We start from the raw sequence: 22,320 nt of genomic DNA, 5'->3' as shown, positions 1-22,320 counted from the left end.
CCTAATACTGTCCTCCATAGTTGCTGCAGCAATTTACATTTCCACCAACAGTGTAGGAGGGTTCCTTTTTCTCCACACTCTCTCCAGCATTTACTATTTGTAGACTGTTTAATGATGGCCATTCTGAGTGGTGTGAGGTGATACTTCATTGTAGTTTTGATTTGCATTTCTCTAATAATTAGTTAAATTGAGCATCTTTTCATGTGACTGTTGGCCATCTGAATGTCTTCTTTAGAGAAATGTCTATTTAGGTCTTTGCATTTTTGATTGGGTTGTTTGGTTTTTGTTTGTTTTTTGATATTAAGCTGCATGAGCTGTTTGTATATTTTGGAAATTAGTCCCTTCTCTTTCACTTCATTTGCAAGTATTCTCTCCCATTTTGTAAGCTGTCTTTTCATTTTGTTTATGGTTTCCTTAACTGTGCAAAAGCTTTTAAGGTTAATTAGGTCCCATTTATCTATTTTTGCTTTTATTTCCATTACTTTAGGAGCTGGTTCAAAAAAAATACTGCGATTTTTGTCAGAGAGTGTTCTGCCTATGCTTTTCTCTAGGAGTTTTAGTGTATCTGGTCTTACATTTAGGTCTTTAATCCATTTTGAGTTTATGTTTCTATATGGTGTTAGAGAACGTTCTAATTTCAGTCTTTTACATGTAGCCATCCAGTTACCCAGCACCATTTATTGAAGAGACTGTCTTTTCTCCATTGTATATTCTTGCCTCCTTTGTTGTAGATTAATTGACCATAAGTGTATGGGTTTATTTCTGGACTTTCTATCCTGTTCCATTGATCCATGTGTAAAACCCAAATCCTATTAACTCTTGATCTCCATTATCTAATCACCTTATGAATATCCACTGTCTTTACTGGCAGCTGAAATTCACTCACCAGCAAGTGTCTGTTCCTTATGAATAAAGTGACCACGCATCCCGATTGGCTCAGGACAGTTCCAATTTATGCTCACTTCTCAGTATGAGTATTAGTAGCACCCCCTTTCCATCTCAAAAATGACTCTGTTTAAATGGTAAAGCTTATGGTTATCCAGCACATGCAACCCCACTCTACCCATTTACCACCTTTGAGTGGTAAACTGACCTCCCTCACTTATCTTGGGGTTCTGCATGCTGCTCCTCTTCTAAACCTCCACTTACTTAAATGTCCTCACATTCCCCAGTGAATGAAGACCCTAGAAGATGCTTCTTTTACTCATTGCTTTCTTTGGTCAACCCCACTAACCTAGGTGGTCTTTCCCATATTTCTCCTCACTGATCCAAATCTCTACCAGCAGTTGACCTCTGGTGATACTCCCCACTCCCATGAGTCCAGCTGCTCCGAGGGCTGCCAACATGCTAAATATGTTCTTGCTAAAGAGCCTCCAAACTACCATTGCCCTTCCACCATTTGTGACTCAAAGCTTATCCTCTAAGCAGCCTCAAATTTACATGTCACCTGCCCCATCTTACAAAATAGTCCTTCCTTCACTGTTCTCACCTGGATTTGTCTCAGAACCCTACCCCTGCTCTTCTCTTACGATGATCTTCCAAGCTGTGACCTCTTCCCATGTTGTGAAATGTTTAAAAGTGAACCAAACTCCATATAGCAGAGGTTTATATAAACTGGTGGCTTTGTTTTTTATTTGGTTTTTAAAACAACAAAAGATGCTACTATCAATGTTACTTAATGAAATTTAAATCGGATGTAAGGAATACAAACTGCGGCATCAAGATAGAGTTTAATGTGCTGAATGTTGAGAATTGAAAGAGCTCAAATCAATGAAGACTGTTTGATCACACTGACTTGTGAAATAAATTCTTGGTGGGTGCAGCTGGTGGAGGTCCAGTTCTGTTCATCAGCTTTGCACATTTACAAATGTTATTTCCTTTCCTTCAACTTAAAATCATCAGAACTGGGGAAAGTGAGGGAGCAAATCACACTAACCAAACTCACAAGAGACTAATTTACAATTTAAAATGCCTTTTATTATTGAGACATATAAATGCAATATGATAATATTTCTGTGAGATAATCAGTGTATCCTTTTTGTCAATAGAAAAATAACCTTAGAAAAGGAAATCAATTTCATAAGGTTTCTCAGTGGCCCCAGAGTGAAGAAAAGGGAACCCAACAATATTCACTCAGTTATTCCTTATTCTGTTGAGAGCTTACTATGTGCCAGGCCTGTGATGTTAAGGGAATACCTGTGAGCAAGGACAGTTCTCTCTTTTCCGATGGAAATGGGCAGGCAGGCAAACCTGAAAACCCACACAACTTGGTACAGGCACCCTCTCCTTTCCCCTTGACCATGCTGGACAGTAAATGCTCTCAGTCCTTGACTCTTCTTTGTCTTGACTCCATGCAGACCAACTCCATTCTCTCTTGAGAGTCTCACCTTGGAAATTTTAAAATCCATTAGGCCATGGCTAGGAGAGATCCTGCCCTGTATGTTAGAAATTTGGAGGATGTGCTAGTCCCTCAATGGATTTGGGGAAGTATCATGCACGTTCTCCCCACAAGCAGCTGTTAATCCTATCTTGCAGTGAGTTACGTCTGCAGATGGCTGATCTCATGTATTTTGTAGCACTAATTTAGCGACTTCATTCTCAGTGGGTTTCTTTTTCTTGTCTCAATCCCAAATTCCAAGGATACACTCTATTTGGTGCCTATAGGCAACTCTTCCTTATCCATGTACATGATATCTAAACTATGAGATTTCATTCATGGATGTCATCAGAATAGACATTTTGCCCATCAAGTCTAAATACTACACCTTTGTTCTCTTTGCCTTTATTTTTTTATTGAGGTATAACTGACATATAACATTATATTCATTTCAGGTATAAAACATAATGATTCAATATCTGTATATGCTGTTAAATGATAGCCACCGTAAGTCTAGTTAACATCTGCCCCATTTATAGGTACTTTTTTCTTTGTGTTAAGGACTTTTAAGATCTCAGCAACTTTCAAATATGCAACACAGTGTTATTAACTATACTCACCATGCTGTACATTGTATCCCCATGACTCAGTACCTTTTGACCTCCTTCACCCATTTCATTCACCCCTCCCAACCCCTGCCTGTGGAAACCAACAATCTGTTCTCTGTATATATGAGCTTGTTTTTTATTTTGTTTTGTTTTTGTGGTCTTTTAGATCCACATATAAGTGAGATCATACAGTACTTGTCTTTCTCTGTCTGACTTATTTCACTTAGCATAATGCCTTCAAAGTCCTTCCAAGTAGTTGTAAATGGCAAGATTTCATAATTTGATATGATTGAATAGTATTCTATTGTATATATGCACCACATTGTGTTTATCCATTCATCCACTGATGGGCACTTTGGCTGTTTCCATATCTTGACTTTTGGAGCTAATGCTGCTATAAACATAGAGGTTTATATATCTCTTCAAATTAGTGTTTTCATTTTCTTCACATAAATACTAAGAAGAGTAGAGTTGCTGGATCATGTGACAGTTCTATTTTTAATTTTTTGAAGAACCTCCATACTGTTTTCCTTAGTGGCTGCAAAATTTTCATTCCCACCAACAATGCACAAGGGTTCCCTTTTCTCCACATTTTTGCCAACACTTGTTATTTCATGCCTTTTTGATAATAGCCATTCTAATAATAATAGCCAGGTGTGAGGTGATGTCTCACTGTGGTTTTGATTTGCACTTCCTTAATGATTAGTGATACTGAGCATCTTTTCATGTGCCTGTTCAACATCTGTATTTTTTCTTTGGAAAAATGTCTGTTCAGATCTTCTGCCCATTTTAAAATCAGGTCTCTTTTTCTCTTGAGTTTTATGAGTTCTTTATATATTTTGTATATTAACCCCTTATTAGTATATGATAAGTAAATATTTTCTCTCATTCAGGAAGTTGCCTTTTCATTCTGTTGATGGTTTCTTTTCTTCTGCAGAATCTTTTTAGTTTGAGGTAGTCTTGCTTGTTTAATTTTGCTTTTATTTATTGCCTTTACTTTTAGAATCAGATCCAAAAATCATCACTGAGACCAATGTCAAATAGCTTACTGGCTGTTTCTATCTAGAATGGTTTCAGGTGTTACATTCAAGTATTTAATCCATTGTGAGTTAATTTTTATGTATAATATAAGATAGGAGCCCAGTTTTATTCTTTTGCATTTGATTGTCTGGTTTTCCCAATGCCATTTATTGAAAACACTACCCTTTCCCCATTGTATATTCCTGGCTCCTTTGTTGTAAATTAACTGACCACATATGCATGGGTTTTTTGCTGGGCTATCTGTTCTGTTTCATTGAGCTATGTGTCTTGTTTTCAAGCCAATACCATACTGTTTTGATTACTGTAGCTTTGTAATCTAGTTTGAAAACAGGGAGCATGATGTCTCCAGCTTTGTTCTTGTTCCAGATTGCTTTGGCTATTCAGTCTTTTGTGATTCAATACAAAATTTAGGATTGTTCTGTTTCTGTGAAATATGACATTAGAATTTTGATAGGGATTACATTGAATCTGTAGATGGCTCTGGATAGTATGGACATTTTAACAATATTAATCCTTTCAATCCACGAGCATGGAATATCTTTCCATTTCATTTGTATTTTCAATTTCTTTCATCAATGTCTTACAGAGTTTTTAGTGTATAGATCTTTCACCTCCTTGGTTAAGTTTATTCCTAGGTGTTTTATTCTTTTTGATGCAGTTGTAAAGGAGAATGTTTCCTTAGTTTCTCTGCATGCTTGTTTGTACACAAATGCATGGTTAGTGTATAGAAATGCAAACGATTTTTGTATATTGAATTTGTTATCAACTTTGCTGACTTTATTAGTTCTAAAAGTTTTTTTGGTGAATTTGTTATAGTTTTTATGTATAATATGTAATTGGTAAATAACAGTTTTACTTCCTTTCTGATTTGGATGCCTTTTTTCCCTTTTCTTGACTGATTTCTATGGCTAAGGCTTCCAATACTATGAATAAAAGTAATGAGAGTGGGCATCCTTGTCTTGTTTCTGCTCTTACATAAATAGCTGAAAGCTTCTTCTGATGAAAGTAATCAAAATAGAGGTTTTAGCCTCTAAGTCTATATACTCCACACTTGATCTGTCTTGTCTCTTTTGCCTTTAATTAACTGAGATTCCCCTGTATTGGCTTTAATTGACAAGGAAATTGCCATCTGGGGTAGAGGTGTAAAGACTTTAGAATTCATAGCCATCTTAAGAAAGAAGTTTATTCAGAGCACATAAAGAACTCATACAACTCAACAGCAAAATGTACATAACCCAATTAAAAAATGGGTGAAGGACCTTTAGAGATATTTCTTCAAGGAAGGTATAAATGAAAGGCCAACAGGCACATGAAAAGATGCTTACTGTCAGTGGTCATTAGGGATTTCCTAATGCAAATTAAAACCACAGTGAGATTTCCCTTCATGCCTGTGAGAATGGCCATCCTCAAAAAGACAAGAGATAACAAATGCTAGAGTGGATGTGGAGAAGAGGGAACCCTTGTGCACTGTTAGTAGGAATATAAATTGATATAGCCACTATGGAAAACACTATGGAGAAGTCTCAAAAAATTAAAAGTATAACTACCATATGATCCAGCAGTTCCACTTCTGGGAATATATCCTAAGTTAACAAAAACACTAACTTGAAAAGAGCTTTACCCTCCAGTGTTCATAGCAGCATTATTTACAATAGCCAAGATGTGGAAACAATCTAAGTGTTGATCAGTGGATGAATGGATAGATACATACTCACACAGAATGAGTATTTTCAGCCATAAAAAACAAGGAAATCCTACCATTTGCAGCAACATGGATGGACCTTGAAGATAATATGCTAAGTGAAATAAGTTAGAACAGGACAAATACTGTATGATCTCACTTAAATATGGAATCTTAAAAAAAAAAACTCATAGAAAAAGATACCAGATTTGTGGTTACCAGAGATGGGGAAGGGAGGAAGGGGAAGTGGATGGAAGTGATCAAAAGGCACAAATTTCCATTTATAAGATAAGTAAGTATCACAAGGAGAAGCTTATTCCCATTATTCTTCTCTTTTTTTATCTTATCAGTATGAGAAGACAGATGTTAACTGAACCTAACGTGGTAATCATTTCACAGTATACATAAATCAAACCATCGTTCCATATGCCTTAAGCTTATACAGCGATGTATGTCAATTATTTCTCAATAAAACTAGAGAGGGAAAAAACTTTAGAATTCAGCATCATCTCATCCTCTGCCTTGATGGTTCAATGAACAACCCAGCTGCTGCTGGAGAGGTGGTTCCTTTTCTAGATTGGCGATTTATCAAGAGAATGGGATGGCTTAATTACACCCGTCAGCATCTATCACTATATGTAGGAGAATCCTTTGCGTGAAGTTTCATAAGCTTCCTGTGTCTCCCCTAGGCAGAACGACTAGACTGTGTTATCATAGAAAGGAACTAGATTCAGGCTTTGAGAAGAACTTCCTGACTTTAAGAATGGGTAAACATTAAAATATGTTACTCAGGGTGGATAAGAATCCTCAAGAACATTTTTCTGAACCTGACAGCTATCATTCCATGTTTGAGTGGGGCGCTGCCAGAATATAAGGAGCTGGACGCTAAGGGATATGTAGATGTTAAGAGTGCAGGAATTTGAGTCAGACTTCGGTTCTTGTCTTGGTGTGCCAAACATGGGACTCAGTCACCTTTCTCAACTGTAAAAATGGGCAGTGTGAAAATGCCACATGGAGCTTGTCCCAGGATTGGGAAATAAATGTGAAATGCCTGGCACAGTATCTGTACATAGTATGTGCTCATTAAATGTTAGCTATACTTTAGATTCCATGTCCTTGGCTATCACAATGAAATCTCTTTATTTAGGCCCTGCTAACTGAAAGTCTCTTACACTCTTTGCTCTATTTCATATGCATCCATCACAGCAAAAATAAGCTGCTAATTGATAATGCATATAAATGCACTTGTAAACAGAAATCCTACACAAATAAAAATTATTGATATTTTTGTTAGCACTTCATAAATAAGCTGTCTGGAAATTGTCTCCTTTGTCACTGAAAGCCTATTAAAAATGTTAAGCAGGTACAAAGGGAATATTTAACCAATTTAAGAGAACTCCTTTTAAACACTAGCAGCTACTGGCATATCCACAGTTACTCTGCCAATCATAGATGACCCTTATTTCTTTGCTAAAACCAATCTGACAAGACCTCCACTTCAACACCTAAATTAACAACCACTGAAGTATTTAAGTGTAAACAACTCTGCGTTTCTTCAGTAATTTCAGACATGTGTCTTTCCTTACAGTTGAACAGAGCTGGTATAATTTGTTTGACATCATACATTTTTCCATAGGGCAAATGATATTACATAGAATTCTGTGCTCAATAAACCCCACCTAGAAATAATCTGGCTGACAAAACTGCTCACAGTTCTATTCACTTTGTAACTATAAACCAAAGAATAACTGATTCTCTTTCAGTTCTTCCATTCCCTCTTTGCCCCTTCTCCCAGCGATCAATCTTTTAATTAGCAGAAATCGACTAGACACCTGCTGGTGCCAGGCACTGTCTGAAATATTGTGTGAGATGCAGAGAAGCCCTTATGGGATGTACAAGCTACTGGGGAGCAAAAATACACCTCGTATGTGGAGGTGAGAGGAGGCTGAGAATAGTGAGCAACTACTTAATGGGTACAGAGATTTTTTTTTTGGTGAGGGGTGATGAAGATGTTCTGGAATTAGATAGTGGTGGTCATTGCACAACATTGTGAATGTACTAAAACCTACTGAATTGTACACTTTAAAATAGCTAAAATGGTGAATTTATGTTATACCAATTTTAAAGCTAGTATGAAATGCAACTAGTAAGTTCCAAATGCAAGGTTGAGAAAGAATTGGTAGGGAGCAGGTGATGTTCAGTGAGTGCTGGAGTCATCGAGCAAGAACTTCGAGCTCAGTGGGGACTCAGCAAGGTCTTGAAAGTTCCCAAATCAAACACCTACAGGGGGATGGAGGTGATGCAAACAATTGAACAAGTAACGCTGCCAAGTGTAAGATTCAGATAGTTTGTTTCACGGAAGTAAAGCGTGCTCTCCTTTCTCTTGAGACAAGAGGCTCTTCTCTGTGCAGCTTCCATTTCCCCACTGTGAATAGAGATTTGGTTGTCAGGAAGTTCCAGTGCAAAAGGAACCAACAATCGACACATGGATTTCATGCCAAAGTGTCAGGAGTGACAGAGATTGTGTCAGCCGAAGAGAGCATGCCCGTCTGAACTAGACCAGCCACAGATCCCAGCGTATGCCACCACAGACCCTCTGAGCATTCCAAAGTTTAAAGACAAGCCAGAAATCTGAATTTTTTCTAGTTTGATTGAGATGTAATTGACGACAGCACTGTATAAGTTTAAGGTGTAGGACATAATGCTTTGACATACACGTATCGTGAAATGATTACCACACATGGTTAACATTGATCACCTCATAGATACAAAAAAAAATTTTTTTCCTTGTGATGAGACCTCGTAAGATTCACTCTCAACAGCTTTTATATACATCATGAAACAGTGTTAACTATAGTAGTCATGTTGTAATTTACATCCCTACTACTTACTTATTTTATAATCTTTACAGATGGAAGTTGATGCCTTTTGACCACCTTCATCCAATACCCCACCACCCCTGGTTACCATAAATCTGAGTATCTTTTCCTGTGAGTTTAGGGCAGGGGGGTGTTTTGTTTTTTAGATTCTGCATGTAAGTGTGATCATATGATATTTGTCTTGCTCTGTCTGACTTACTCCAAGTAGTGTAACGGCCTCAAGGTCCACCTGTGTTGTCACAAATGGCTGACATTCCTTGGCTTTTATTTCTGAATAATACTCCATTGTGTATATATATTCCACCACTTCTTTATCTGTTCAATAATGCTGCTATGAACACGGAGGTTCAGATATTTCTTTGACAGTGTTTGTTTCCTTTATGACATTCCCAGAAGTGGAACTGCTGGATCATACGGTAGTTCTATTTCTAATTTTTTGAGGAATCTCCACAGTGGCTGTACCAATTTATAGTCCCACCAGCAGTGCATAAGGGTTCTCTTTTCTTCATGTCCTTGTTATCTCTTGTCTTTCTGATGATGGCCATTCTAACAGGCAGAAAGTGATACCTCATTATGGTTTTGATTTGCATTTCTTTAATGACTATTTATGTTGAGCATATTTTCATATGCCTGTTAGTCATCTGTATATATTCTTAAGACAAATGTCTATTTGTATCCTCTGCTCACTCTTGAATTAGATTATTTGGGGCGTTTTCTGCTATTGTATGAGTCTATGTTTATTTTGGATATTAACCCCTTACCAGATATATGGTTTGCAAATATTTTTCCCATTCCATAAGTTGTCATTTGTTTTATTGATTGTTTCTTTTGCTGTTTAAAAGCTTTTTAATTTGATATGGTCACACTTGTTTAGTTATTTTGTTGCCTGTGCTTTAGGTGTCATATCCAAAAAAAAGTCATTGCCAAGATCTATGTCAAGAAGCTTTTTTTCTATGTTTTCTTCTGGGAGTTTTGTGGTATCAGATCTTACAGTTAAGTCTTCAATCTATTTCATGTTAATTTTTATGAGTAGTGTAAGATAGAGATCTATCTAGTTTTATTCTTTTACATGTGGAGATTCAATTTTCCCAGAACCAAAACCAACTATCTTTTTTCCATTGAGTATTCTGGGCTCCCTTGTCAAATTATATTTGGGTTTATTTCTGGGATATTGATTCTGTTCCATAGGTCTATGTGTCTGTTTTTATGCCAATGCCATACTGTTTTGATTACTCTGAATTTAGAGTACAGCTTGAAATTAGGAAGTAGGAAACACCTAGCTTTCTTCTTTTTTGTCAGGATTGCTTTGACTGTTCAGTATCTTGTGGTTTCATGTAAATTTTAGGATTTATTTTTTACTTCTATAAAAAATTCCATTGGAATCTTGATAAGAATTGGATGGAAATATGAGATGGCTTTGGGTAGTAATGACATTTTTAAACAATATTAATTCTTTCAATTCATGAACATGGGATGTTGTTTCATTTATTTGTAACTTCTTTGATTTTCTTCATCAGCATCTTGTAGTTTTCAAAGTAGGGACTTTTCACCTTCTTGGTTAAATTTATTCCTATGTATTTTATTGTTTTTGATACTCTTAAAAATGGGGTTATTTTCTTTTTCTGCCAACTTACTGTTATGGTATAAAAACACTACTGACTTTATATGTTAATTTTGTACCCTGCAACTTTACTCAATTTGTTGATTAGATCCAACACTTTTTTGCTGAAGTCTCGAGGTTTATATATATAGAAAATTACAGCATATGCCAATAGGGGCAGTTTTTCTTCTTCCTTTCTATATCTGATGCTTTTAAAGAAAATTTTCTTGCCTGACTGCTCTGGCTAGGACTTCCAGTACTATGTTGAATAGGAGTGCTTAGAGTTGACACCCGTGTCTTGTTCCTGGTTTTAGAGGACAAGCTTTCATACTTTGCCATTGAATATGATGTTTGCTGTGGGCCTGTCATATGTGGCCTTTATTTTTATGTTGAGGCACATTCCTTCCATACCTAATTCGCTAAGAATTTTTCTTTTATTTTTGTTATGAACAGATGTTGAATATTTTCAATGTTTTTCTGTGCCTATTGAGATTAATATGATTTTTCCCTATTATTCTGTTAATATGATATATCACTTCGATTGATTTGTCTGTTGAACCATCCTTACATCCCAGGAATAAATCCTTCTTGATCATGGTGAGTGATCCTCTTAATGTGCTGTTAAATTCAGTTTGCTAGTATTTTTATGAGAATTTTTGCATCTATATTCATCAGGAATATTGACCTGTAGTTCTTTTCTTACAGTGCTGTTTTCTGACTTTTGTAACAGAGTAATGCTGTCTTCATAAAATAATTCTGGAAATGTTTCCTCCTTTTCAGTTTTTTGGAAGTATATGAGAACTAATTCTTAAAGTTTTGATAAAATTCAGTAGTGAAGCCATCCAGTCCTGGGCTTGTCCTTGTTGAGAGATTTGGATTACTGATTCAATTTCCGTACTAGTAATTCATCTGTTCAGATTTTCTATTTATTCCTGATTCATTCTTGGTACATTGTATATTTCTAAGAATTTTTCCCATTTCTTCTAGGTTGTCCAGCTTGTTGGCATATAGTTGTTCATGGTTGTCATTTATGATCCTTTGTATTTCTGTGATATCAGTTGCAATGTCTCCTTTTTCTTTTGTAATTTTGTTGATTTGAGTCCTCTTTTTTCCTTGGTTAGTCTAGGTAAAGGTTTGTTAATTTTATTTATCTTTACAAAAAATCAACTCTTAGTTTTGTTCATTTTTTCTATTGTTTTCCTGTTCTCTGTTTCATTTATTTCTGCTCTGATCTATTATTTCTTTCCCTCTGGTAAGTTTGGGCTTGATCTGTTCTTTTTTCCCTAGTTCCTCAAGGGCATAGAGTTACATCATTTGAGACTGTTTTTTTTTTAATTTCTTAATTTTTTTTTTAATTTCTTAATTTTTTTGATAAATTTCTTAATGTAATTCTGTGAACTTCCCTCTTAGAACTGTTTTTGCTGCATCCTGTAAGTTTTGGTAAGTAGTGTTTCCATTTATATTTGTCTCAAGATACTTTATTCCCCCTTTAATTTCTTCTCTGAATTCACTGCTGATTGCATAAGTATTTAAATTCCATGAATCTGTGAAGTTTTTATTTTTCCTTGTTATTGATTTCTAGTTTCATAGCATTGTGGTCTGAGGAGATACATGCTATGATTTCAGTCTTCTTGAATTTTCTAAGACTTGTTTTGTGGCCTATAATATGGTCTATCCTATAAAATATTCCATGTGCATTTGAAAAGAATGTACTGCTGACTCTTGAACAACATGGCTTTGAACTGCACGGTTCCACTTATATGTGGATTCTTTTCAATAAATATGTTGAAAAAATTTTTCAATTTGAAAAAACTCACAAACCACGTACCCTAGAAATATGGAAAAATATTTTTTAAAGTTTGGTATGTCATGAATGCATAAAATATATCTAAATACTAGGCTGTCCTTACATAGGCTTAGGGTGAGGGATATTAAAATTAATGATATCTTAGTTTCTTCATGTTTATAACTTTGCTTTCAAAGAATTACATTACCATACAGAATATCCCTCTCTCTCATAATTGGAGAAACTTTCATCATAGATAAGTGGGTCTCTTAAAAGTGTAACAGTATTTCTAATACTGTATTAAGAATATGACCGTAATATTGTATGCCATAAAAAAATCTCATAATTTTATTAGTGTACAGGCTAGGCTACCATGAAACAATCACACTGCTTCTTCATTATCAGTGCATTTATTTTTTCATAGTATCTTTTCATTTTGATTCCTATTGTTAGTAATAAGAATTAACATCTACAGTGTTTTGTATCATGTAAGACAATATTGATGTAGGTACTGATAGATGATTTATCTTGTAAACTGATGACAAGCTTATGGTATTGAGAAGCATGGTACTATAAATCTATTTTCTCTTATAATTTTCTTAATAATATTTTCCCTAACTTATTTTATCATAAGAATATGGAATATAATAAACATAACATGCAAAATATGTGTTACTCAGTTGTTTGTTATCAATAAGGCTTCTTGTCAACAGTAGGCTACTAGTCGTTCACTTTTTGTGGACTCAAAATTTATACATGGATTTTTGACTGTATGGAGGGTTGATGTCCCAAATCCCCATGCTGTTCAAGCATCAGCTATATTTTGTTGTTGGACAGAATATTCTGCATATGTCTGTTAGGTCTATTTTGTCTGCAGTGTTGTTCAAATCCCATTCTTTTTTTTATTCTATCTGGATGATCTATCCATTGTTGAGAGTGGAGTATTAAAGTTTCCAACTATTACTGTATTGCTGTTTATTTCTCCTTTTAGCTCTGTTAGGTTTTGCTTTATATGTTTAGGTGCTCCAATGTTGGGTGCATAAATAGTTAACAATTGTTATATATCATGATAGAGCAACACCTTTATCACATAATGACCTTGTATCTTTGCACCATTTTTAGTTTAAAGTCTGTTGTCTGATTTGAGTATAAGTACATCTGCCTTTTTGGTTACTATTTGCTTGAAATACAATTTTCCATCCCTTCACTCTCAGTCTGTGTATCTTTAAAGCTAAAGGCACTCTCTTGTAGGTAGCATATCTTTGGGTCCTACTTTTTTTTTAATCCAAGCCATTCTATGTCTTTGGTTTTGAAAATTTAATCCACTTACCTTTAAGATAATTATTGGCAGGTAAGCAATTACTATTGGCATTTTGTTAATTGTTTTCTGGATATTTTGTAGATTAATTTTTCCTTGTTTCTTATCCTGCTGTCTTTTTTATGTTTTGATATATTTCGGCAGTTGGCTTTGATTTTTTAAATCATATTCTTTTGTGTAATTACTATGGGTTTTTGTCTGAGGGTTACATACAGTATTTTAAAATTATTACACCCTATTTAAAGCAGGTAGCTTTAATTGTACTCCTAAACTTTACACTTTTACTTCCCCTTCCCCTCACAACTTAAGTTATTAATGTTCAGTTTACATATATTTATATTGTGTAACTAATAACAGATTATAATAACATTTATTTTTACTATATTTAACTTTTAAACTCAAGGTGTAAATGAACTACACACCATGATTACCATATTATAGAATTCAATTTTGACTATATATTTGTTATTTCCAGTGAGTTTTTACCCTATCCTTTTATGTTTTATGATGTAATTAGAATTTTTTACTTCCACTCAGAGAATTCCCTTCAGCATTTCTTGTAAAACAGGTCTAGTGGTAATAAACTTTCTCAGCTTTTGTTTGTTTGGTAAAGTCTTTGTCTCTTCATTTCTGAAGGACAGCTTTTCTTTGTGTGGAATTCTTGGTTGACAGTTTTTTTTTTTCTTTCAGTATTTTGAATATTATAATCTAATTTTCTCCTGACCTGAAAAGTTTCTATTGAGAAATCCACCAATAATCTTGTGTTTCCTTGTCACTTCTTTCTTTTCTCTTGCTGCTTTCAGAATTCTTTGACATTTGACAATTTGATTATAATGTGTCTCAATGTAGTTCTCTTCAAGTTAACCTATTTGGGGTCCTTTGGGATTCATGGGTCTGGATGTCCATTGCTCTCCTCAAATGTGGGAAATTTTCTGTCATTATTTGCTTTAAATATACTTTCTGCTCCTTTCTTTTGCCATGATGTGGATATTGGGTGGTGGTGGTGGTGTTTTTATTGTGTTCCGTAAGTCCTGTAGGCTTTCTTTACTCTCTTTTCATTCTTTCTCCCTGTTGCTCTTCTGGCTGGATAATTGTAGATGTTCTGTCTTCTACATTACTGATTTTTTCTTTTGCCTGGTTGAGTCTGCTTTTGAAGCTCTCTATTGAATTCTTTAGTTCATGGAAGTTTTCTGCTCTAGGTTTTGGGGGTTTTTTTGGGGAGTGGTGGAGGTTTACTATTTCTTAGTTGAATTTCACATCTTGTTCATGCATTGTTTTCCTAATTTTGTTTAGTTGTGTGTTCCTGTAGTTCACTAAGCTTCAAGAGGACTATTCTGATTTATTTGTCCAACAGCTCATAGATTTCCATTTCTTTAATGTCAGTTATTGGAGCCTTATTAGTTTCAGTTGGTGGTGTCATGTTTACCTGATTTTTCATAATTCTTAATTCTTTACAGTGGTATCTGCAAAGTTGAGTAAGCAGTTTCCTCATCCAAACTTTATAGGTTCACTTCAGCACAGAGAGTTCACCAGCTAGCTCAATTTGAGTTTCTGGTTGTGTCTGCTGGCAACATCCTTGGGCAGCTAGGGCTTGTTATTAGGGTCTATTTTTGTGTGAAGCCATTGCCCAAGCTCTGAGGTTAGAGGGTGGGGGTGTCCTGCTGGCTTGATTCCCTGCCCAAGCTTATTAGATGGCTGGAAATAGGTACTATACTCAGAAGTAGATGGTGCTATGAATTAGGTTCCCTGCTAATTCATGGCAAGGCACAGGACTTATCCCAGGGGTGTTACAGCTTGTTGTGTGGAAACCTTAATCAGTCAAGTCTGTGTAGTGAATTCTCTGGCCAGATGGGACCACTAGTTTTGCTCTCTGCTTAAGTGCCACTGTAGGTAGGGCCACTGGATAGGCTACAGAGCATCCCAGGTGCTCTGGTTAGGCTCCCTGGGCAAGTGGACTAAGGGCTATAGTCAGCAATGGGTGGGGCTGTGAATTAGTTTCCCTCCCCACATAGAAAAGACCAGACTTGGATCTGGTTCTCCTTATCTCAAGCCGCCCCACACCCTAAGTTCCCAAGCCATGTAAGGCCACTGGCTTTGCTCTGCAGAAAATCAGCTCTGCCTGCCATACTGTCTGCTCAGGTGTTGTTGTGCTCTGCAACCCAGGTGTTCTTGCCAGCCTTTTTAATCAGGCATTGCCAGAAGCTACATTCAGGAGTGAGCCACGCTGTGACTCAGCTACCCTGCCTGGGTACGGGGAAGGCTAGGCTGCAGGGCAGGAAAGCTCTTTGAGGACCTGTGCCAGGCAGATTCGTGCCCTGCTGTGTTCCCTGGTCAGACTGCACCACCATTTTGGTGCCAGTGATGAGCCAAGCCACTGGTTGTTACTGTTACTTGGGTGCTGAAGGTAGGAACTCAGTGTGCCAAGATCCAAGAGCTGGTGGGTGTCAGCCTGTCCCTGCTTCTACATTAGAATCAGATTCCCACTGGGCAAGCCTTATAGGTTCCCTCTCCATTCCTGTAGGGAGAGATGGGGATGGAGCCTCCCAAGAAGGAACCCACAATGCTGGAGGAGCGGCATGTCCACCCAGGGCTCTTTTCCCACTGGATAAACTGTAAGCTCTCGGTGTGGAGCTGCACCAGCTCAGGGGAGGGGCAACCCAATCAGCATGTAGCTGCTCCCCTTACCCTGCTAATGCAGTCTCTGTTGACTCTCTGGGTTGCAGGGAGGGTGCTTCAGCCTCTCCCACGTGCTCTAGGATTTTCTTAGTGCTGTCTTGTACCTGAAGAGTTGTTCTTGGGAAGGATTGAAGTCAAGAATGACCTGTGTTGCTATGTTGGTGACATCACCCAGAAATCTGGATTTTTGGCTCCAAAATAAAATGCTTATTTAGAAGTCTGGGCACCAGATGTAACAACACACAGCAGTTTCAGTCTTGAAGAGTAGGTTGAATTGGGAAGGGGGAAAGATGAGGGACAGTGCTTCAGGAAATAACTCACATGGGCAAAGCTGCAAGAGGCTTGTGTTCAGTCTCTTCAACAGATGGAGAGTAGACAAGCTTGGCTGAGTGCAGGGTTTTGGGGAGTCGTTTGGACTGAGAATGATGAACCGGAGCATGGGCAGCTGCTCTACCAGCAAGCTCAGACAGCATCCTTTCCTCTGTATTGTTAATCTGAACTTTTCCCATGTAAGCTCATGTCTGGAGAAAAAAGGATGGGGAGGAAACCTCTACATTGAGCAGGATTTGTCAACCCTTAGAATGATCCTTGCATAGTTGCAGAATACTGACAAAGCAGGAGAGAGCTGCCATCCGCTCAGGCCTGGCTAAGGGCAAGGACTCAAAGACTGAAATATTTGACCTTTTATTTTAGCAACACAAACCTTTGGCTAAGCTCCCATTCTCCCTTTCCTCCAGCTTTGGTCTGTGTTCTGTGGCCCTTCTTCAGGCAAGTGGGTCAAAACCCTTATCCATTCCTCCTCCTGAAGTCTGTCTCCAGGCTGGGGCTCAGCAGGGAACAAGCTAATATGAGAGCTTGTCCTGCTGCTCAGCAATCCCAGATCCTGGCCTAAATGTCACCCCCCTGGCAACAGAATGACCTTTCTTTGCTGCTCTGGTTCAGCCAATTGCACAGGAAAGGGAAGGTAAGACATTGGAACTGCAACTAGAATCTGGAAATAGACTCTTCCCATTTTCTAGTTTGGGAATAGAAACCCCAGAACACAGCATAGATTTTTAACAATTAGAGATGAAAATCATTTACTGCACTATTATTTTTATAGAAAGAAAGAACAGTTATAATTTTTTTTCTTTCTCCAAATGGTGTTTAGAGTTTTCCCTAAATAACTCCCCAGAACATCTTATGCAAACAAACAGTATTGCACATGGCAGAGACATTGATATGTGGGAATAAATTGTTGCCTGTAAGTGTTTTCAATGCACTGGACAAAAGGCTGAGAAGGTAGTAAGTGCTCAATACCTGGGTTGTAATTACTACCACTAACGCAGGGTGAATGAAAGTAGAATAGAGTGTTGTGTTGGATGCTGTGACATTTCGGTACTCTTCAAGTGCCAGAGGGGACCCTGCCACCACTTGGCAGAAGTGCCACACTTCTCTGGGACCCGGCACTCACTGGACCTTCAGGGAGCTGAGTAGAGAGAGTAGGGGCAGCAGCCAAGCCAAGCGCGGTCGGGGTTCCTCATGTTCACCAGAATGTATTCAAATGCCCTCCCCAGTAAGCAGCTGACCTGACATCTAATACTGGACTTGAATTCCTGTTTGAAAGGCTTGTGTTGGGCATGAGGTGTATTTTCTGATTGACAGAATCCTCTATCAGTGGAATGGTTTCCCCAGTAGGGCATGGGGATTCCTTCTGGAGAGATCTCTTAGGACAACATACATTCTCATTATTTAGAACACTGATTCTTTTTTTTTTTAAATATAACCACCTATTGAGGTATAATTCACATACCATGCAATTCACTCATTTAGCACAATCAATTTTCACAGAACTATGCAACCTTTACCATAATCAGTTTTCATCACCCCAGAAAGAAACCTCATGCTCATTAGGATTTGCTCCCTGTTCTCCTGACTAGATAGATGTGCCTGTTTTGGACATTTCATACAAATGGAACCCTGCACTGTGTAGTCCTTTGTGTCTGACTTCTTTCACTTAGCACAATGTTTTCAAGGTTTACAAGGTTTATCTACATTGTAGCCTGTATCAGTACATCTTATAGCAGAATGATATTCCATTATTTGTACTGCATGTGCCACATTTTATTTACCCTTTCATTAGTTGATGGACACTCAGGCCATTTCCACTTGTTGGTTATTATAACTTCTGCACAGAAATGTTTATAATAGCAAGAGTTGTGTGGACTTACGTTTTCATTTCTCTTGGTAATGTACCTAGAAGTGCAATTGCTGGGTTATACAGTAGCTATTTTTAACCATTTGGGGAACTGCCAGCATGTTTTCCAGAGGCTACATCATTTTACACTCAGCAGTGTGTAAGGATAGTCAATATCTTATAACTGAAAGTTTATACCCTTTGACCTTCACCATTTTTGCCTACCTCCCCCATCCCTGCTTCCAGCAACCACCAATCTGTTCTGTCTCTTTCAGCTATATCTTTTTTATTCCACATATAAATGAGATCATACAGTATTTGTCTTTGTTTGACTTATTTCATTTAGCATAATGCCCTCCAGGTCCATCCATGTTGTTGCAAATGGCAAGATTTCATCTTTTTGTTGCTGCATAATATTCCATAATATGTGTGTATCACATCTTCTTTCTTTATTCACCCATGTGTGTGCTCTTAGATTGTTTCTGCATCTTGGCTATTGTGAATTATGCTGCTGTGAACATGAGTTAGTGTTTGTTTTCTTCAGATGAGTACCCAGCAGTGGAACTGCTGGATCATACAGTACTTCTGTTTTTGAGGAACCTCATACTGTTTTCCATAGTGGATGCAAAATTTACATTCTCACCCACAGTACACAGTTGTTCCCTTTTCTCTTGACTGAATAGACTCCACATTCTCACCAATACTTGCTATTTCTTATATGTTTCATAATAGCCATTCTAAAAGGTATGAGGTGATGGCTCACTGTGGCTTTGATTTGCATTTCCCTGGTGATTAGTGATGTTGAGCATCTTTTCATGTACCTATTGACCAGCGGTATGTCTTTATTGGAAAAACATCTGTTTAGGTCCTCTGCTCATTAGTTTTTTTTTTTCTTTTGCTATTGATGTGTGTAGGTTACCTTTTCATTTTGTTGGTTTTCTTAGAAGCTATTTAGTTTGTAGTCCCGCTTGTTTATTTTTGCTTTTTTTGCCTTTGCTTTTGGAGTCAGATCTAAAATATCATCACCAGGACTGATGTCAAGGAGTTTACTGCTCATGTTTTCTTCTAGGAGTTTAATAGCTTTAGGTCTTATGTTCAAATCTTTTGTATGTGGTGTAAGTTAATGGTCCAGTTTTCTCAGCACCACTTATTAAAAAGACTGTCCTTGCCCAATTGTATATACTTGACTCCTTTGTTGTAAATTAATTGACCACATGTACATGTGCAGTTTTATTCTTGGACTCTTTTCCATTGATCTGGGTCTGTTTTCATGCCACAAAATACTGTTTTGATTACTCTAGCTTTGTTCTTGCTCATGATTGCTTTGGCTATTTTGAGGGGTTTTTTGTGGTTTCACATAAATTTGAGGATTATTATATTTCTGTGAAAAATGCCATTGGAATTTTGATAGGGATTGCATTGAATCTGTAGATTGCTTTGGGTAGTATGGACATTATAACAATATTAATTCTTTGAACCTGTAAGCACAAAATACCTTTCCATTTGTGTCTTCAATTTTTTCCAGTAATGTCTGCATTACATTAACATTACAGTTCAGTGTACATATTTTTTACCTCCTTGATTAAATTTATTCCTGGGTATTTTATTCTTTTCTGATGTAATTGTAAATGGGATTTTTAAAAATTTCTCTGCTAATTTGTTGTTAAGTATATACAAACACAGCGTAGTTTTGTATATTTTGTGTCCTGAAACTCTACTCAATTTGTTTATTAGTCCTACCATTTTGTGGAGTCTTTAGTGTCATCTTCAGGTAGTGACCGTTTTACCTTTTCCTTTCCAATTCGGATGCCTATCATTCCCTTTTTCTTGTCTAATTTCTCTGGTGAAGACTTCCAATACCATATTGAATCAGAGTGGCAAGAAATGGTATTTCTCTGTTGTTCCTTATCTTAGAGGAAAAGCTTTCAGTTTTTCACCTTGGAGTATGATGTTAGCTGTGGGCTTGTCACATATGGCCTTTATTATGTTGAACTACAGTCTTTCTATAACCACTTTGTAAGAGTTTTTTTTAAATCGTAAATGGATGTTGAATTTTGTCAGATGATTTTCTGCATCTATTGAGATGATCGTGATTTTTGTCCTTCATTTTGACTGATAGGCAGATGTTGAATCATCCCTGCATCCCTAGAGTAAATCTCACTTGATCATGTTGCATAATTCTTTTAATGTATTGTTGAATTCAGTTTGATAATATTTTGTTGAGTATTTTTACATCCATATTCTTCGGGGGTATTGGCCTTACTTTTCTTGTGTCCTTGTCTGGTTTTGGTATCAGGGGAATGCTGGCCTCATGAAATGAACTGTTAAAAGTGTTAGTATTAATTCTTCTTCAAATGTTTGGTAGAATTCACCAGTGAAGCCATCTGGTCCTGACCTTTTGTTGTTTCCTTACTAGTAATTGGTCTGTTCAGACTATTCATGATTCAGCCTTGGTAGATTACATGTTTCTAGAAATTTATTTCCACTGTGATCTTTAATTCCTTCCTTCTGCTAATAATATTAAGCTTGGTAAACTTTATGTTAGGCATACAGTTCAGCATGTATTCACTTTGTTATGCAACATAAAATTTACCATCTTAGCATATTTTACCAAAATTTTAAAAAATCTTAGTGATAAATGGCTATATCAAGATACTAAAAAAAAGTCAAACTTTACAAGAAACTAGAAAAATAAGAAAGAACAAAGTCCAGTGTTAGCAGGAGGAAAGAATTAACAAATAGCAGAGTGGAAATAAATGTAGTGACTTAAAAAATGGAAAAGATGAAAAAGTAAGAGCTGATTCTTGGAAAAGATAAGCAAAATCAACAAACCTATTTAGACTCTAAGAGAAAAAAGCAGAAATACAAAGGATCATAGCAGTTATACGCCAACAAATTAAACCACCTAGGGGAAATGGATGAATTTTGGAATTCATTTCATTTTGCAAAAGTGAACCTCTATACCTGTTAAACAGTGACTGTTTTCCCCTCACTTCAGCCCTGGCTACCACCATTCCACTTTCAGTCCCTTTGTATTTGACTCATGTAAGTGAAATCATACAATATTGGGGGGGGTTTCTTGTGACTGGTTTATTTCACATGGATTAATTCCCGAGTACATCTGTGTGGTAGCATGTGTCAGAATTTCCATTTTAAGGCTGAGTAATATAGTCCAGTGTATGTCTATACCACATCTTGTTCATCCATTCATCAGTTGATGGATACTTGGGTTAGCGTCCACCTCTGGGCTACTGTGAATGATGCTGTAATGAACATGGGTGTACAGAGGCTAGTGAATCTCAGCCTTCCACATACATAAGAAACCTAGGGAGCCTTTTAAAATACTTATTCAAGGCTTTTCTCCTCGAGAGAGAAGTGGGAAAGGATGGTTATAAATTGAAAGTGTTCATTGACGTGTGTATGCTGAAATTATTAATACCGGGTGATGTCGTCAGAGGGACAGGTGTCCAAGGCTGGAGGCTAAATCAGTAACTTATTTATTAGGGGAATCTCTGTCAGCCTTCACAGTCAGCTTGCTGTATGACCTTGGGCTATTTATTTGAACTGCTGAACCTTACTGCCCTGCCTGGTAAATTGGAAGTGATCCTTAAAGTTCTATGAAAGACTGCTTCCTACACATTACTGATTGGCATGCTGGCTTTCTACTCACATTCCTGTGTGTGGATGAGAGGTTACATATTTCCAAGAACAAAGTCATGTTGCTATAGTGGAAGTTCGTATGTTCTACTGGGAGCTAATAGTAACCATAAAATCCAACCATGACTCAGTGGAAGAATAAAGGCTAAAGTATTTGAATTTGGGGTTAGGATTTAGTCCATGAGCTTTAAATACCATGGACACATATAGGTGTGGGGTGTGGTCTTATACAGAATTGCTCGGATGAAGATACTGAGTTCCCTGGGTGGAGAATCACCTATTGTACAGTCAACTTGCTTTGCCCTGAATCCAAACAATTAGATGCTAAAATACTGATGTTGATTTCAATCCTGAATATCTCATTGTTGATTTCAATCCTGAATATCTCATTTATGATGAACAGAACCGAGGTCAATGAAAGGAAGGCTAATTTCCAGAACCTTTTATATAATTCTCTCTAGAGATAGAGCTGCCCTGATGGCCACCTTGATGATCTAAACTTTGGAATCACTAAGAAGAAA

At 37.0% G+C, this 22,320-nt stretch overlaps 1 protein-coding gene and 1 long non-coding RNA gene across 4 annotated transcripts in view; one reads left to right on the top strand and one right to left on the bottom strand.

Annotated features, from left to right (window-relative positions):
- Window positions 1-22,320, bottom strand: part of LOC116279526 (uncharacterized) — a 132,829-nt gene that overhangs the window by 12,521 nt on the left and 97,988 nt on the right. The window contains exon 7 of one of the 2 annotated variants that reach the window (XR_012071468.1): window positions 21,218-21,405. The exons of the other annotated variant lie outside the window; for it this stretch is intronic. This is a non-coding gene — a long non-coding RNA (uncharacterized lncRNA). Of the gene's footprint in view, window positions 1-21,217; window positions 21,406-22,320 lie in introns of those variants that run through there. 2 annotated transcript variants of the gene reach the window in all.
- Window positions 1-22,320, top strand: part of RAB3C (RAB3C, member RAS oncogene family) — a 254,845-nt gene that overhangs the window by 215,885 nt on the left and 16,640 nt on the right. The gene's annotated exons all lie outside the window — the stretch shown is intronic.

Source organism: Vicugna pacos, chromosome 3, assembly GCF_048564905.1.
Source record: "Vicugna pacos chromosome 3, VicPac4, whole genome shotgun sequence".
NCBI lineage: Eukaryota > Metazoa > Chordata > Mammalia > Artiodactyla > Camelidae > Vicugna > Vicugna pacos.
The sequence above is the reverse complement of the archived record's forward strand: the minus strand, read 5'-3'. Positions and strand labels throughout refer to the sequence as shown.